This window comes from Myxocyprinus asiaticus, chromosome 37 (genome assembly GCF_019703515.2).
Source record: "Myxocyprinus asiaticus isolate MX2 ecotype Aquarium Trade chromosome 37, UBuf_Myxa_2, whole genome shotgun sequence".
NCBI classification, from domain to species: Eukaryota; Metazoa; Chordata; class Actinopteri; order Cypriniformes; family Catostomidae; genus Myxocyprinus; species Myxocyprinus asiaticus.
In genome coordinates, this window is record NC_059380.1 from 12,290,989 (window position 1) to 12,307,529 (window position 16,541).

General features: G+C 38.1%; 1 protein-coding gene across 3 annotated transcripts in view; it reads right to left on the minus strand.

Moving 5' to 3' along the window:
* The window catches only part of LOC127427701 (prickle-like protein 2), a 69,357-nt gene that overhangs the window by 16,772 nt on the left and 36,044 nt on the right, over positions 1-16,541 (minus strand). The window contains exon 1 of one of the 3 annotated variants that reach the window (XM_051675452.1): positions 8,537-8,732. The exons of 1 other annotated variant lie outside the window; for it this stretch is intronic. The gene's annotated coding sequence lies outside the window, so the exon portion shown is untranslated. Of the gene's footprint in view, positions 1-8,261; positions 8,733-16,541 lie in introns of those variants that run through there. One more of the 3 variants, XM_051675450.1, reaches the window with a different exon arrangement.

Consider the following 16,541-nt stretch of genomic DNA (forward strand, 5'->3'; position numbering starts at 1 on the left):
ATGTCTATTATTTGCAGTCTTTTGGCCTTGAAGTTCTTTAATATTAATATACAGGAAACTTTCTAACTTGGTACATTATAGGGTTGCGTGGTATACTAATGAAATATTGTGACACCAAAATTTAAAACGGTACAATATCATCTTGTTACTAATTTCTGTACCATACCAGAGTGGAATATTTTACGGGATGTGACATTTTTTAGATGAAATCAATGACGATTTGGAATGCCCAATTCCCAATGCGCTCCAAGTCCTCGCGGTGGTGTAGTGGCTCACCTCAATCCGGGTGGCGGAGGACGAATCTCAGTTGCCTCTGCATCTGAGACCGTCAATACACGCATCTTATCACTTGGCTTGTTGAGCGCGTTACCGCGGAGGCTTCACGTTATTCTCTGCGGCATCCACGCACAACTCACCACGTGGCCCACCAAGAGCGAGAACCACATTAAAATTGACCAATTTGGTTGTTTATGAGACCCGGCTGGAGTCACTCAGCACGCCCTGGATTCAAACTTGCGACTCCAAGGGTGGTAGTCAGCGTCTTTACTCACTGAGCTACCCAGGGCCCTCAAATTAAAATTTTGATATGGCCAAGTGTGATCATTATACAGTAGAAATACGTCATTTAATAAATAATATGCAGTCAACGCGCTGTACAGTCAGTCAAAATAAAAAGTTCTGCCAAAATAAGAGCTATGTTTAACTGGATGCGTAAAATTGAAGAAATTCCGACAGGAAAATTTTTTTTACTATTGTATAGAAAAGTATAATATTCAAAGTAATAACAATAATACTATTAATAAAAATTATTTAGGCTATGTCCACACTAATACATTTTCATTTGAAAAAGCATCTTTTTCCTCTATGTTTTGGCCTTCCACCCACACTGAGATGGCGTTTTTGACAGCGAAAACTGAGCTTTTCAAAATCGCTCTCCCAAGTGGATGAAATTCAAAACGCTGTCTTTCTGTTGTAATATGGACATGGAAAATGGAAATAGCTAGGGCAGCACATTTCATCAAAAAACGAATCACAATTACGATTATGGCTGCCACGGTTATGTAATTGTGAAAACTGACGATTACAGCATTAAATTTAAGACTACTCCTGTTGCGTTAATGGTTTCTATTTAGAACGTGTTTTTGCAGCGTTTAAGTTTCTTACCAATCCCAGAGGTGTGCGTTGAGCAATGAAATGGCAATGGCCAATTAGATACACAGTGAGTCTACAGTACAGTCCTATCAGTAATGACAACCAATCCAAATGCTCAAGCTGTGAATAGTCTGACATCCAGATACTTGCTTTACAGTATAATTTATCTCGGTTTGTGATGGCACACGAAAATTATTGCTAAAGAAACATCACCTGACACTCGAAAAGAAGCTGTAGAACAAAGGGGAGCAATTTTGAATTATTTTCAATTCGTTAAATGTCGCGCCGTTTTATTTATCGCAGGTAAACAAACCGCAAACAAGCAATGCGACAAAACTAATCAAGGTACAGACAGGGTCTAAATAAATGATTTTGTGTTGTTTAAACAGCTATATTTATTACGAGTGCATTTGTGGGTGCAGAAATCTGTCAGTGAGCTCACACCAAACTGCAGGGCTCAAACAGTGAGTGACAGCTTCAGTCATTAGAATGGGAGGGTTTGAATTTTTGTTGCGTTGCTCGATTTTTTGTGTACAACTTTATATATAAAAAAATAAATAAATAAATAAAGAATAACAGTTGTATTGATGTATTAATCAAGCTATTAAGTAGCTTATTTTGAAGTCAGTTTGTTTTGGATGTTTTGGACATAGAAAAAGTCTTGAACTTCAAATTCATCGTCATTGTTATCGCGTCTGCACAAATAAATGTTGTAGGTCAAGCCGTTTGGTTCCCCGACCTGAATCGGGCTTTGGGGGTATGTGATGAGGAGGGTGTGGCCGGGCCGTGAGGATGCACGCCTGGCACGGAGTTGTCCCAATCAGCGGGAGAATGTGGACATAGCCTTAATAATAAATGGTTTATTATTATTATTGTTTGTAATTATTATTATTACAAGTATGCAAAATTACAACAAGTGTACTGAAAGTGTACTGCACACTGTAATTCAGCCGTAGCAGTCTTGCACCACAGGTAATTAGATTTCTTTTCATTAATGTTTTCATTTATACTGTGAAGCTCTGTTGTGCTTTGTTTTATTTGATATTTTTATTTTATTTATTTTTTTAAATATGAATTGATTAAACACTGTTTTGATTATTACATTAAAACATAAAACATGGAATCCAGTAAAATTCAACTGGAAAATGCAGAATTTATAACTGGAAGACTTTATGCAGTTCTTTTAATCAAGTTATATTCTGTGTGATTTTATCAGTAATCTGAGGCTTTTTATTTGTTGCTGAAGTATCGATTTAGGCCTAGTTTCGATACCGAGGTACCAGGGCTGGTATCGTAGCAAAGCCAAAGTTTTGGTATTGGAGCAACCCTAGTACATTACCAAAAAATTTATATTTTTCATAATGAACTAAGAAAGTCACACCGCATCAGATAAAAGAAAGAATTTTAAATAATTGGAATATAGTTTAACATCAAAAAGATTACACACTAAAAAGACACAAACACTCAAGTCTGGATACTTTGTATTGTATGTATACATTTTTCCTGTTAACAGTGGTGTTTTGTGTGGTTTGATTAGTTTAGTAGAGATTATTAGACCCTTGAATAGACAGTTCCATCCATCTTCTGTAATAATTTTAAGGTTTCAAATAGGACAAATTTATTAATGTTACACACAAGGTGACACACTATTCCAACCAAACATTTGCTCAGATAGTGAAGACAGACTCTCTTATATTAATTTACTAAAATTATGATAAAACTGAGCGCCATACAACTAAAATCACTATGCTCTTACAGGTGAGCCCGTACACCTCAAGTTCAACCTCTTAGTCAACACTTCTACTCTTCTAGCTTTTCTCTCTTTATTCTTCAACTTTCTCTCTTGATTTTTCCACTTTGTCAATCAACATGGCCACATTTGGTTACAACCCGCAGCAACCTTAGATTCCAACAAAAACCCTCAACACATCCAATGATTCATGTTATGATGAAACACTCCACCAGTCAAACACGCTGCATCTGGTTAGTATCCAGGCAAGCAGACAGAGGCCCCAAGATCTGCCAAAACCACACTTTGAGCATGCCTGCCAGTTGGTCAGATTAACTAACCTCTTAGACCAGAGGAAGAGAAAAAAAGCCACCCACTTAGGGCCAATCCCATTAGCAGAGACCTGACAGGCTGCAAGGTGTCAAAGACACAAACTGGTGACTAACACACTAATTGACTGACTTTTCACATTGGCCAAAATGGCCAGATGGCTAACTTATGAACATATTTAATCTATAGAATCATCTACATCAGTGATTTTTCTTCAGGACCCATATTATACGTCGGGCATCGAGTGGCAAACCAACAAAGAACTAAAATTATTTACCCAACTCAAAATGTCCTTAAAACCAAACCATGAAAAATATTTCAAAAACTCAACAGGCACATGATTCTCTTGGTTCAGTTTAAGCTATCAGCAATACGGTCTAATGGCTTTATTGGCTTGTGAATATGAAGAGTGAGTCGTGGTATTTCTTCTACAAGTTTGCGATTGTCTTGCATAGAACACAATAGTTAATTTATAAATATTTAAGACATAGGAAACAAAAACAACCAATAAATGGCTGAAGTGCTTTAAAACCTGCATGAACCCCAAGTAGTTTAAAAGCAGCACCTTAAATCAAAAAAGTCTCAAAGCCAGAGCCAGAGTCTCTGTAATGTTTCAGTGGGTGGTAACTGGTGAGCAGACTTATATATAGGCCATGCAGCTGGTCTCTCGGCAGTTCCAACACCCATGAGCAAGGGTAATTCACCTACGTTAAGGGTGGCCACTTCACAACTCATAGGAAAAAGTTACCTGCTCTCTCTGCAGAGCAAATCAGCATGAAAATAAGTGCGGAAAACAAAAAAAGAATCAGTACTGCAATCTTGTACACCTTTGGGAACTGTAGTCTTTCATCAATACACTCTAACTGGTCAAAATTACTAATGCATGCATGAATGTCTGGAAAGGATGAACCTATTTAGCTGCATAAAGTTTTTAAGATGACTTTGAAAAGGAACCCACAGAGATGCTGGTCTGATCCAGATAAATGAACTGGACAAAAATGAGTTCACAGGAAATCTGGCCTTTATCCCTCTAAACCACACAGGACAAATTGAATGCGATTCCAAAGGCTTCCTTCCATGTTCTACTATGCTTCGCACATGATTGAAAATTCCAGGCTCAACACCACTCCACGGTCCATCGATAATGTTCATCCATAACCATCTAAATGTGATCTGAATTAAAAGGGATTGCTGCTATGCATACTGATTTCATTACAAATGTCATGCTAAGACCCAGTCAATGTGATCTACAAGACTTCTCCACTGATAGCATTTAGAAAGGATGTCCAACACAGCAAATATGGAAGACTGGGAATGTAATCTAGGAGGAAGGTTGTTATGCCCCTGAGACATCTAAGCGCAGGGCCGTAACCACAATATACACTGAGGGGGACAAGTCCCCCCCAGTAATCAGATATGGCCAGATTGTCCCCCACAATAATTGATATCCTTGTTGCTGTTCTGCTGCAGTTCATTATGCACCACTGTTTAATTGTCAATAAGTTGTTGCAGGAATAACATAATGGTTTAAAAAAAGTTTACCTTTTAGCATGCACAGTAGTCTAACATGCTCATCAATGTCATATGAGATAGCCGATCAAATAGATGAAGGCGGGACTCAAATTTAAGAAGCTGAGTGGGAACCTTGCGGATTATTCCAGCGCCGCACAGCACATAGTGTCAGCAGTTCAGGTTAAAAGTGTTAAAACTAAACATGCAATATTTGCCCACTATTTTATGATTGAAATGTTGTACAGACCAACAGTCATTTCCAATGGTGCAAACCATTCACCATTTGGCGAAATTAGCCGTTTTTAATTAAAAATATGTCACGTACAGTATGTGATTTGTATGTCATTCATAATTTTGAATGTGAAAACATTAACAGAGCCATTTTCAGCATATCAGGCTTAAGACAGAGTGAATGTGTGTATTTTGTAAAGGAATTGAATGAATGTGGTTATCTGGTGAAATTCTGAAGTAGCTTTTTAGAAAATTCACTTGATATTGCCTTAGAAAATGATCTATAACACAAAGTAGAGCGTTTTCACCCTCAGATTAGAACTAGAACATTTAAGACCTGTGACTTGTGGCTTCAATTAAGTTTTTAGGTTGTGGCAAGGACAGTGTCATATTTGTAATGCAAATATTATTAGGTAATAATTTAAAATTAAAGATTTTATGTCTTTACTTCTGAATTTTGTACAGCATCTCCTAAGAGTCTTGTTTTAAAAGAGACTATTTTGAGGATGTGCCACCAGTTAAAGTAGTTGTTCACCTAAATGGAAAATGTACTTTTACTCACCCTTATGTTGTTCAAAACCCACATGCTGTTACTTTTTCTTGGAACATAAATAGATATTTTAACAGTTTATAGTGAGCCGGTCGAGCTTCAAAAAGGACAAATACTATAAAAGCACTATTAAAGTTTCAGTCTAAAGACATCATAACAGTAGTCCATATGACAAGTGCATTATATTCAAAGCTTTCAGGGGCCACACAACAGCTTTGTTGTAAGGACAACTTTTATGGCATATTAATAATGATGTTTTTCAGGGCCTGGGTAGCTCCGCAAGTAAAGACGCTGACTTCCACACCTGGAGTCACAAGTTTGAATCCAGGGCGTGACTCCAGTCAGGCTTCCTAAGCAACCAATTGGCCCGGTTGCTAGGGTGGGTAGAGTCACGTTGGGTTAACCTCTTCGTGGTCGCTATAATATGGTTCTCGCTCTCAGTGGGGCACGTGGCGAGTTGTGCATGGATGCTGCGGAGAATAGCGTGAAGCCTCCACGCACTAGGTCTCCAAGGTAACACGCTCAACAAGCCACGTGATAAAATGTGCAGATTGACTGTCTCAGATGCGGAGGCAACTGAAATTCATCCTCCACCACCCAGATTGAGGAGAGTCACTTCGCCACCACAAGGACTTAGAGCGCATTGGGAATTGGGCATTCCAAATTGGGGAGAAAAGGGGAGAAAATCAGATATATCGGTGATGAAAAGAAAATCTAATTATATTCATATTTTCTTTGATACAGCACATAAAAGAAAAGATGACTAAAACAGTCAAATTGCTAGCAATGTAAACACAGTGGTAGTCTTGTATTGTGTAAACTTCTGTGTGAAAAAAAAAAATCTTTTAAAACCAAAAATGATACAATTTTGGGCCTTTATCACATTTAAAGAAATGTATTGCATTCAGAGCCTTTACTACTTTAAAGGACCAAAGAGGACAATTATATTTGTGACCAACACCCGCGACCCCCCCCCACCCCCAAAATGGTTTGGTGCCCCCCAATGTTCAAGGCTTGGTTACGGCCTTGTTGAAGTGGAAAATGGTTCATGTGATTTATGACCTGATCGGACAATTGCTCATTGTGGGTTAATCATTGGATTTTTTAATTGTTCAGACAACAACAGATGTGGACTTATTGTTAGGTTGAGGGACACTTATCCCCTTAAAATCCAGACAATCTCATCTAATACGTGTTAACAATAGCCAACGGCCTAGACATAGGGGCTGCATTGTCATCTTGAATACAATTGCCATATTTACCAAAAGCGAGGAACCAGGTCTAACATGGCTTTTCCAAAAAATGAAAAATAATAATAAAATCCAGCATCTCTTGGATGAGACTCCCAAGCTTTTCCATGGCATCACTCCAGACAATTAAGCAACCTCTTTAAAGGGCAACACACAGCAGAGAAGCTGGTCACAGCTGAGTGCTAGTGAGAGCCAGTTCTCCTCCATTTACTCTCACTTATCTTGTGTGCACATGAAATGAGTAGGATTTTCCCACATTAAAAAAGGAATAACATCAAAACTGTACAGGCTAGGAAAGGAAACATGCTAATAGTGTGTTTGTGTAAGATAGAGAGCTATTTAAATCTGTCCATTTATAAAATAACTCGTAACAAAATCTGCTTTTCGGCTGGAATGTTATGAAGTGATATTAATAGCTGTCTACATAGTTCTGCTTTATTTGGCACTGACTAAATTTAACAGGAAGACATTACTAGTGACTACTGTATTTTATATGAACACTGACACGAGTAATTCAAACAAGCCAACCCTTTGTGCTAATGAGAACTATATGAACTTTGACGGATGAATAAATGGCTGTTCACATCGCGCTGTTTTTAATTGTTCTTCTGTTTAGTCATGCGCTAGACGGACGCCTTTGACTGCCTCGCGCTGGAGCGCCGCGTTTTTTAGACGCCGTGTCACGTTAAAGGGACTTCCACTTTTAAAAACATGTCTCGAGACACCAGCGTTCTGTCCTATTCGTTGCGCTGCGTCTAACTTTTAATAGCGTAAGAACGCGTTCGGTATGAACGGCCCCTAAATCAATTACTCAAAGAAAATAAATCAGTTTCATGGAGGTCGCTTCAAATGAACAGGGGGTGCAGGAGGAAACGATATTGATTTAATCCAAATAGTGCTGTAAAAGACAGATTTTTCCAACACGGTGCAACACCTCTTCTGTACTGCAAGCAAGCGCGCGACGCGTCAAAACAAGAACGCTCCCGCAAACGCGAGTGTACATACTCGGATTCAAAGCCAGCTGCTGGGGGTGTCTCGTTCTCTCTTGAGCTTTAATTCTCCACTTTGTCCCTTCGTATGTTAATCCAACAAAACAAAGCTAAACAAAGACTTAATCCGGCTAACAGGGTCAGGTCAACTAGATATGACTCAAATAGAAAGACGGCATACGCAAGCTGTATGCAGCTCGGGCTTTCGCAGTCATAGTAAGAAAACCAAAAACGACATAAAACGTATTATAAAAGGTAAGACCCCGAAAGACTGCTCTCCAATAACACCGTATGTTTAATTTAAGTCTGCAAGTAGACTCATGGATGCATAACAGTTCCCAGTGGAAAATCGTATGTATGCAGCCTATTTTTGATTTATAAAATGAAGTTGTTTGATCTCAATGGATTTACTTCCTCAGAATACCTCGACCACATCATGCAGCCAAGGAGCGAAGGCTCGATAGGCAAAATACAAACTACTGACCCCATTAAAGTAACAGAGAGCCACAAATACTTACCTTTTACCCTGCACGAAGATGAGAGATCGTTTCGCATCGGACAATATCAATCTCTAAGCACGCTTCACACATCTCCAGCGTTTCCGTGGGAGAAAAAACGAACAGTTAGCGCATTTTCACTTTTTTTTTTTTTTGTTTGTTTGTTTTTTTTAACAAACAAACGCTCAGCTCGACGCGATTCAATCCGCTGTCCCGCACGTCTTTGTCAAGTAACTGCTGCAAACAAATCTGCCAACCAGCCTTAGTTCATGCAAGTGTATCCAAAAAAGACATGCCTCAAGCTCTGGTGGCTCTGTAATAATGGGAAAAACACGAAGCGTCCCCGCACATCCAGCCCAATTCTCCGCGTTAGTTCCACCAGCAGGATCAGGACATTATAAGGCGTAAAGCTATTAACAGCCTGCGCCTGGCGTCAATAACAGACTCAGTGAACCATGGCTTGGACCAGACTGGCTCGCTGTTCGCACTGCCCATTCGAGCTTGTTAATGGTAATGAGCGTCCACGATGTCAGCAAGTCAGCGTACCTACATTAGTTTAATTAGCGACGTCAATAGCTGGTGTTGTTGGAATCATTTACATGCAAAACTGTCTCTTTCCCTCCAATTGTAGACTCCAGGCAATACATGAAATTTACTATGCTAAAAGTAACTGAGCAGGGAAAAGAAACGTTTAGAGGTTTTGTAATATTTATAAACTGTAGGCTATATGTTATGCACTAGCATGCAAAACTGACTTATGTAGCATACAATTAGTTTAGTGCCATCTTTGCGCTGTTTTGAGATCATTAAATTTACAGGACACTCAGCTAGTGTTGTGTTTTGAGTCTTAAAGAAATAGTTCACCCAAAAATGATAATTCTCTCATCATTTACTCACCCTCATGCCATCCCAGATGTGTATGACTTTTTTTCTTCTGCAGAACACAAATTATGATTTTTAGAAGAATATTTCAGCTCTGGTCCTCACAATGCAAGTAAATGGGTGCCAAAATTGTGATGCTCCAAAAAGCACATAAAGGCATCATAAAAGTAATCCATATGACTCCAGTGTTTTAATCCATATTTTCAGAAGTGATATGATAGGTGTGGGTGAGAAACAGATCAATATTTAAGTCCCCTTTTGCTTGAAATTCTTCTCCCTGCCCAGTAGGGGGTGGTATGCATGAAGAAGGTGAATCAACAAAAACACAAGAAGAAGAATGTAAAAGTGATCTGTTTCTCACCCACACCTATCATATAGCTTTTGAAGATATTGATTTAACCACTGGAGTCTTATGGATTACTTTTATAATGACTTATGTGATTTTCGGAGCTTCAAAAATTTGGCACCCATTCACATGCATTGTATGGCCAAAAGAGCTGAGAAATTTACTAAAAATCTTCATTTGAATTCAGCAAATGAATGAAAGTCATACACATCTGGAATGGCATAAGGGTGAGCAAATGATGAGAGAATTTTCATTTTTTGGTGAATTATTCCTTTAATATTCCAGGTTCAACACAAATTGAGCTCAATCGACAGCATTTGTGGCTTTATGTTGATGACCACAAAAAATAATTTCGATTCGTCTCATTTTCGTAAAAAAAAAAAAAAAAAAAAAAAGGTTTAAAGTGAGGCATTTTCATAGGAAGTGAATGGGCCAATTTGATAATCCATAATAATTATAATTTTATAAAAGCACTTACATTTATTCTTCTGTGAAAACATGTATTATTTGAGCTGTAAAGTTGTTAAAACAGTAGTTTTTTGCAGCCGTTTTAGGGTGTTGTGGTTTACGGCATTACGTCGTCATTGGCAACAAAGTGGTAAATTAGATATATCAGAGATTATTTTATTTACTGAGATAACAACCTCCATGGCTCTATCATAGGGGAGAACGTAACAGTCAACTAGCGTTACGACAGTAAGTCACTGTTTGCGGACACCATACAAATTAATGGGGAGTGCCGTAAACCGATACCTAGCTATCGCAAAATTGTCCTCGTCTTTTACTATAAAACAGCAATTTTATCGTAGTGAACTTCACACAGTTTATTCCAAAATGATTGTTTAGTGTAAAGCATGTTGAAGATTAGGGCACAGGCGGTCAATTCAATAAGTGATGAGCTGTTTACACACAAAAGCATTTTATTCAGCACACTGAAGCATTTCCTCCAAAGACATCCGTTCAAAAAGAATGGCTTCTTGTCTCCTCGCCAGTGTACCACTCACAGAATGTCTATGGGACCGCTGAGTTATGCTTTCTTATGTTAGCATGTAGGCTCACCTTAGTTGAAGTGTTCTGGTTATATCTAGAGACAGTTTAGCAGAGACGGAACACTGGTATTAAAATAAATGAGAGATATTGGAAAGCCCATCAGCCAGCTGATGTAGAAAAGGAAGTCCCACCTCACAGTTGAAAGAGCCAATCACCTTTAACCTTTTCATGAGTAGGGTCTAAATTCCTCTGCATTGCCCCCTGGAGTGAGTTATTTTTGCATGTGACACTGCACAGCCGGTAGAGGGGGGCAGAGTGTTTTTATTAAAATTTTTGTTTTCTTGTCATAAAATAAAAATAAATATACTGTATATAATATAGTAAACGTGAACAAATAGGTTATGTCTGCTGTACTGTTTTTGTTTTATTTCATTTTTATAGCTGTAAAAAACTAATTAACAAAAAATATCAGCAGTCCAGTTTACCTATGCACTGTTTGACATCTCAGACATTTTGTGTGTGTGTGTGACAGGTGCTAATGTAAACAAACTTGGCTGCGTGCATCGGATATCGCTCTCAATCAGCATGTTTTCACTGTGAGTATATGAGTTTTAAACTGTTATCGTGGTGCTTTTGTGATAGTTTGGCTGTCTTTTCAGAAAACAAACATATTATATGCCTGAAAAGACAGTTTGAGTTGCTGTTTGTGTGAATGAAAACTGCATCTGCACCTAATAATAAGCAGACATGTCTGCGTGCATGGGAAGATCATGTTTAGATATGATGGCAGTGCATATACAAGTGGTACTTTGGTGACAATTTGGCAGTTTTTTATATAAAATAAACATATTATGTGCTTGAAAAGACTCTTTGAGTAGCTGTTTGTTTGACGAATGACAACTGCTACTATGTAAACAAATGGCAGCATGCATCGGAGGAAGATCGCGTTTGATGTATTGACTCTGTGAATAAGAGCTGTCAATTTTTTATTGTACTTCTTTGATGACGAGTTGGATGTATGATAAATGGAATAAACGTATTCTGTGGTTTAAAAGACTGTATGAGAAACTGTTTGAGCGAATATAAACTACAGACGCTTGACCAGCGCAGCCTGTGTCGGCACGAAAGCCTATTTGAATCTTGCAGCTTGTTCTGTAATGGCTGTTGCAGAAACACATATGTGTGACGCTAATCTGCGGGGCCCAGTTATTAACCGTCACATATGTGTGACGGTACGTATGACAGGGTTAAAATGCAAACTCCTACCTATAAAATAGCGTTTAAGAGCATGACCTGAGCTAAAGAAGCTCAATTTATGATACCATTGTTGTCAGATTTTACTGCTGATTTGAAATATGTTCTTTTATCATAATGTTTCTTGGACATCTGTTTTGAAGATTTTGGTCTTTTCCCATTCAAGTAGATAGGAGCTGTACTTTTATGCCGCTTGTATCCATGGAAATAGCTGCCTGGGAGCATTCCAAAGATGGTGCTTGAGTGGACTGACTTGCCTTGAAGAGACTTTGATATAACTTTTCACAGAAAAGGTAAGTAAACAATTATATAACACTAAAATCATGTTAACACACACACACACACACATTGTTAATGTCTTGTGGTTATACATTTAAAACAGTGAGTGTGTCTCGCTGTAACCCAGATTCATAGATGATGCTGAGATTAACATTGTGAGCGCAGCTAGCTTGAGTAAATCAATACTAGGCTGAACTCATATCAAAAGGTTTCGCTCAGTTGTTCTCACAACACCAGGTCACAACAAAAGGAAAGAAGAAAGAAAACAACAGTGGTTAAATTACTTTATAAAACAATCCATAAATCTATTTGAATGCAGCTGGCTCTTTAACGCTTGTGTGGATGTGCAATCGTCTGAAAAGAGGGTATCTCTTATTGGACTGTGCTCCTCATTTACCAGTCCTGTCTGAGCCAAATCCCTACACACACACAGTAGGATCAATTACTACTGTCCCAGTGCTTTAGGCTTTACTGAATAACACACTCTGACAGCCACTTCATTCCCCATAGCCACAAACTCACTGACATGCCTGGCCACACGTCTATGCAGCAATAGAAATCCAGTGAAACCACTGGTCTCCAAATCCTGTGGCTGATTGGCTTCTTTTATGATAACATTTATGGACGTGTAAAATTGCTATATACTGACTCTCTGTCATCGCCGTGCAGTTATGATATGTTTGAAAGCACAGCAATTTACAGAACATTTAGCCTCCCGGGCAATCTCAAATCACACATGATTTTCATAAGAGGGAAATAACAAAGTAAATTTCTCCAATTTGGTTGAGACAATTGACAATCAGCAGAAATCTTTTTTTGTTTGAATGAAAAATGGAAAGGCACACTTAAAATTGCATCATTTAATTTCTTCGTGCTTCTCGAAAGTACCACACCTCCTCTTTCTTGGGAAAAATGCTGATGACTATCATTCTTAGTCAACACTCGGGCAGCTGTATCTAACCTCAACAGCTGATTGCTGAGGAATGCGTAGTCTTTTTCTGGTATGACCTCAGGATGAGATAACCAAATTCCTTCTGGGGAATGGGCTTTAAGGAATCAAAGTAAAGCAAACCACCTCCTCCCCTTTCTATGCAAATGCCCTCCTTAGGAGCCATTCACACAGGATGTGTTGTATTGCAATTTTTTTAATTGTTGGTGTTTATAGACAAACGTCTTTGTTGTGTCATGTCTCACTGTTTTTTCAGCATCTTGCGTCATGAGCGCAGCATTTTTTAGGGACACCTTGTCTTTGACTGTAATGTCACGTACTGATGTTTTTCAGTGTCTCGTGCCATGAGTGTTGCGTTTTCAACTTTTAAAAATCTGTCTTGATATGCCTGCACTCTATTCCAATCCGCTATACTCTGCCTATCTATTTTTGCTTAGCAGGGTGGCAGCAGAGATTTGCTTGAAATTCAGTTTGGTTAACTATTCACAGCCTGTATAGACAAAGAGAGAGAGAGGGGGAAAGACAGGCTGTGTAATACATTACTGTAAGCTATCCTGAGCCTCTGTGAGCTGCACTGGGACCCTGAGCTCCTCCTCCATGGCCTTGTGGATTGACTTGCTATTTCTGCCCCACTTCTTCCCTTTTGAAAGGCTTCTCCACTACATTGAAGTGCTGCAGAGCATGAGGGAAGTATTCTGAGCTCTGAGGAGGTACCATCCAGACCTACAAGCAGAAGTGGGGCACATTTGCTTTGACAGTATTGTCAGGAAGTTTTGACCGCAGTGAAGAGCTTGAGATAAAACATGACACGTGTACTATTATATTGTACACTTAATGGAGCACTTGGCCTGTTTTAAGATAGAACAATAAAGTGTCTCCAAAAATACACAAAGCTTTCTCTTGGACAGCTCTGATGAGTCATCTACTCAAAATATTTCTCTCTTTCTCTCTTTCTCTCTCTCTCTCTCTCTCTCTCTCTCTCTCTTTTACATAGCTATCATATGCACAAATATAAGCCTGTGCTTTCAGTCAGAACAATGAGAGTGGGCTGGTCCAGTGACTCTCAGAAGGCCTTCCATTACCATTCCAGGACCAGTTTTACAAACGAAAATCCATTCATTAAACATTCACAGTAGATCCACTCAGAGATGGCTGTAGGTGTCACAACCCACAGCACAGTATGTCATTCTCACAAATACACAGGAAAGGGTCTTGTCATTTTACAAAGATGAAAAGTTGTATGAAAACTGTTTTCCTTCAAATTGGCATAATGGTGCTAGAAAATTGCTAAAATGTTTTGATTAAATGAGAAGAATTTATGTTGTTTAGATAAACTGCAGCAGAATGTTCTGGGTTTTGTTGCTATTGATACTTTTTTATTAACATGAAAATACACACACACACAAATTGTAAAATAGAATGAAAGTATATGTTTAATAATTAATCCTTTCAGCAAGGAAATTCCAATCAAGGAAATCACAAATGTGCTTTAGCTTCTTCGTGATTTGCAGTGGTTTTAAAGCAGCAAGTTAAACTTTAAGTTAAATAAATGGGTACACAAGTATGCCCTGTTTAAATATTTAGTTTGGGGAGGCTGCAGCAGCCAGTGAACATTTACACGGAGAAGGGACTGAGATAGGTCTGACTTGTCAAAAAGATTGTAAGAGGCAGAGAGAAAGATGGAGTGAAACTGAAAGATAAATGTACATGACAAGTTTTTTTTTGCATCTCTTCTGGCAGAAACAGAAGTTGGACTTATGCCCCACTTCATGATCACTGATTTCATATCATTACAATGTTGCACCATTGCCCTGACCAACACATTTGACACATAATGATCCACACAGCTAGTTGAGCAATGATAACTAGCTGGGCGATTATATGTCGCTCCTATCCTATCCCATCCCACATTTCAGAAACTTGCAGCTCTGGTCACATTAGATTAGGTCTACATGCTTTTGGCCCCAAAAAGTATTCTGACTCTTAAGGCACACTTTAAGATGTACACTGTAAAAAAAAAAAAATCCTGTTAAATTTACGGTAAAAGACTGGCAGCTGTGGTTGCCAGAAATACGGTAACCACGTTTCAGGCTTTATGGGATGTAATTTTGATGCCTGTATATTTTACGGTGCATTAACATCATTTATATTATTAATGAATAAACTTGATATATTAACCTTCTGAAACTGTAAAAATCTGCTTTTCACTTGATAATGTATTGTTAATCACCGTAGTAATTACAAAAGGGCACATGATGATATGAAGTTCATCAATTGAGGCCCTTCCTGGACCAATGACCAATAAACATATAGAGACAGTGCTCAGTGTCACTCACACAAACATTAAACACCATCAGGGTAACACATGTGAAATAAAAATAATGTAATAAACATTAACTAAACTACATTAAATATAACACAGAATACCCCAATGTACATAACTGATATTAAAAATAAGAAGAAACATAACTATTCCCATAAAATATAATGAAATTAACTGGGTCACACAGGGAATTCTAGGAATGCCTGATTATTGTTTTTACCGTAATTTTAACAATAATTTACTGTAAAAAGTATGTAAATGTACTCTCTTGATAAACATAATATAACATTTACTGTTAATTATACAGAAAGCATGCTTTTTACATAAAAAATATATATTTTTAAAACATTTTCCCATAAAACTATATGTATTGTCTTTTTAAATATATATATATAAAAAAATAATTACTGTATATTATAAGGTAACTACCCGTTAAACAATTAAAGTATTTTTACTGTAGTATTTTTACAGTCTTCTAATGTTAAAATTACTAAAACATTTTTACAGTGTATGAATCTTATTACATTAGAAAAACAACTAAATATCAAACTGCTAGGGCATCTGTGTGAACTTGAGGGGAAATGACTTCATACATCCACTAAAAATGACCTTGGGACCAACTGGATTAAAGTAATTGAAAAACAAAATGGCTACAACAAGTGAAATTAGTTCTGAGAAAAACTCTAGCATCATTTGTGCACAGATGCCACTTGGGTTGATATTTTGTTATTTAATGCAATGAAATTCAGACATTTTCAAGTGAGTTTGAAAACATTTTGGGACCACTATATGATGTATGTTTGACAGCCAAATAGAGTACAGCATAGACTCTCTATTTAAAAGCAACAATCCGCTCTTTGCTGATGCAACAGGTTTCTGAGGATTTCAGTACCCTAGGATCGGCCACATTATGTCGACTCACTAACAAGCGGCATCTCTTATCAGACATTTTTGCAACAGCTCTGGCATGTTTACCTTTCCTTGTGGCACATTGCATAAATAGGACCCAGGTTTGGATCTCGAGCTGAAACCAGGAAGTATTCACGTTTGCATATTCACACACTTTTGGTGCCCCCCACTGGACATTTCACTGGGAAACAGCAGCGAAACATGTAAGAAGCACGTCATTTTGTTGCCATGGTTATGTAATGTTCATGAGATCAGGCTGACACTTACCGCTTTGGCCACTGGGGGCAGTGTTTCGAATTTCAGTAAGCACAGACCGATTTTAGCTAAAGAAAAGTCAACCTGGCTGAGTTCGGATTTGGATACTACTAT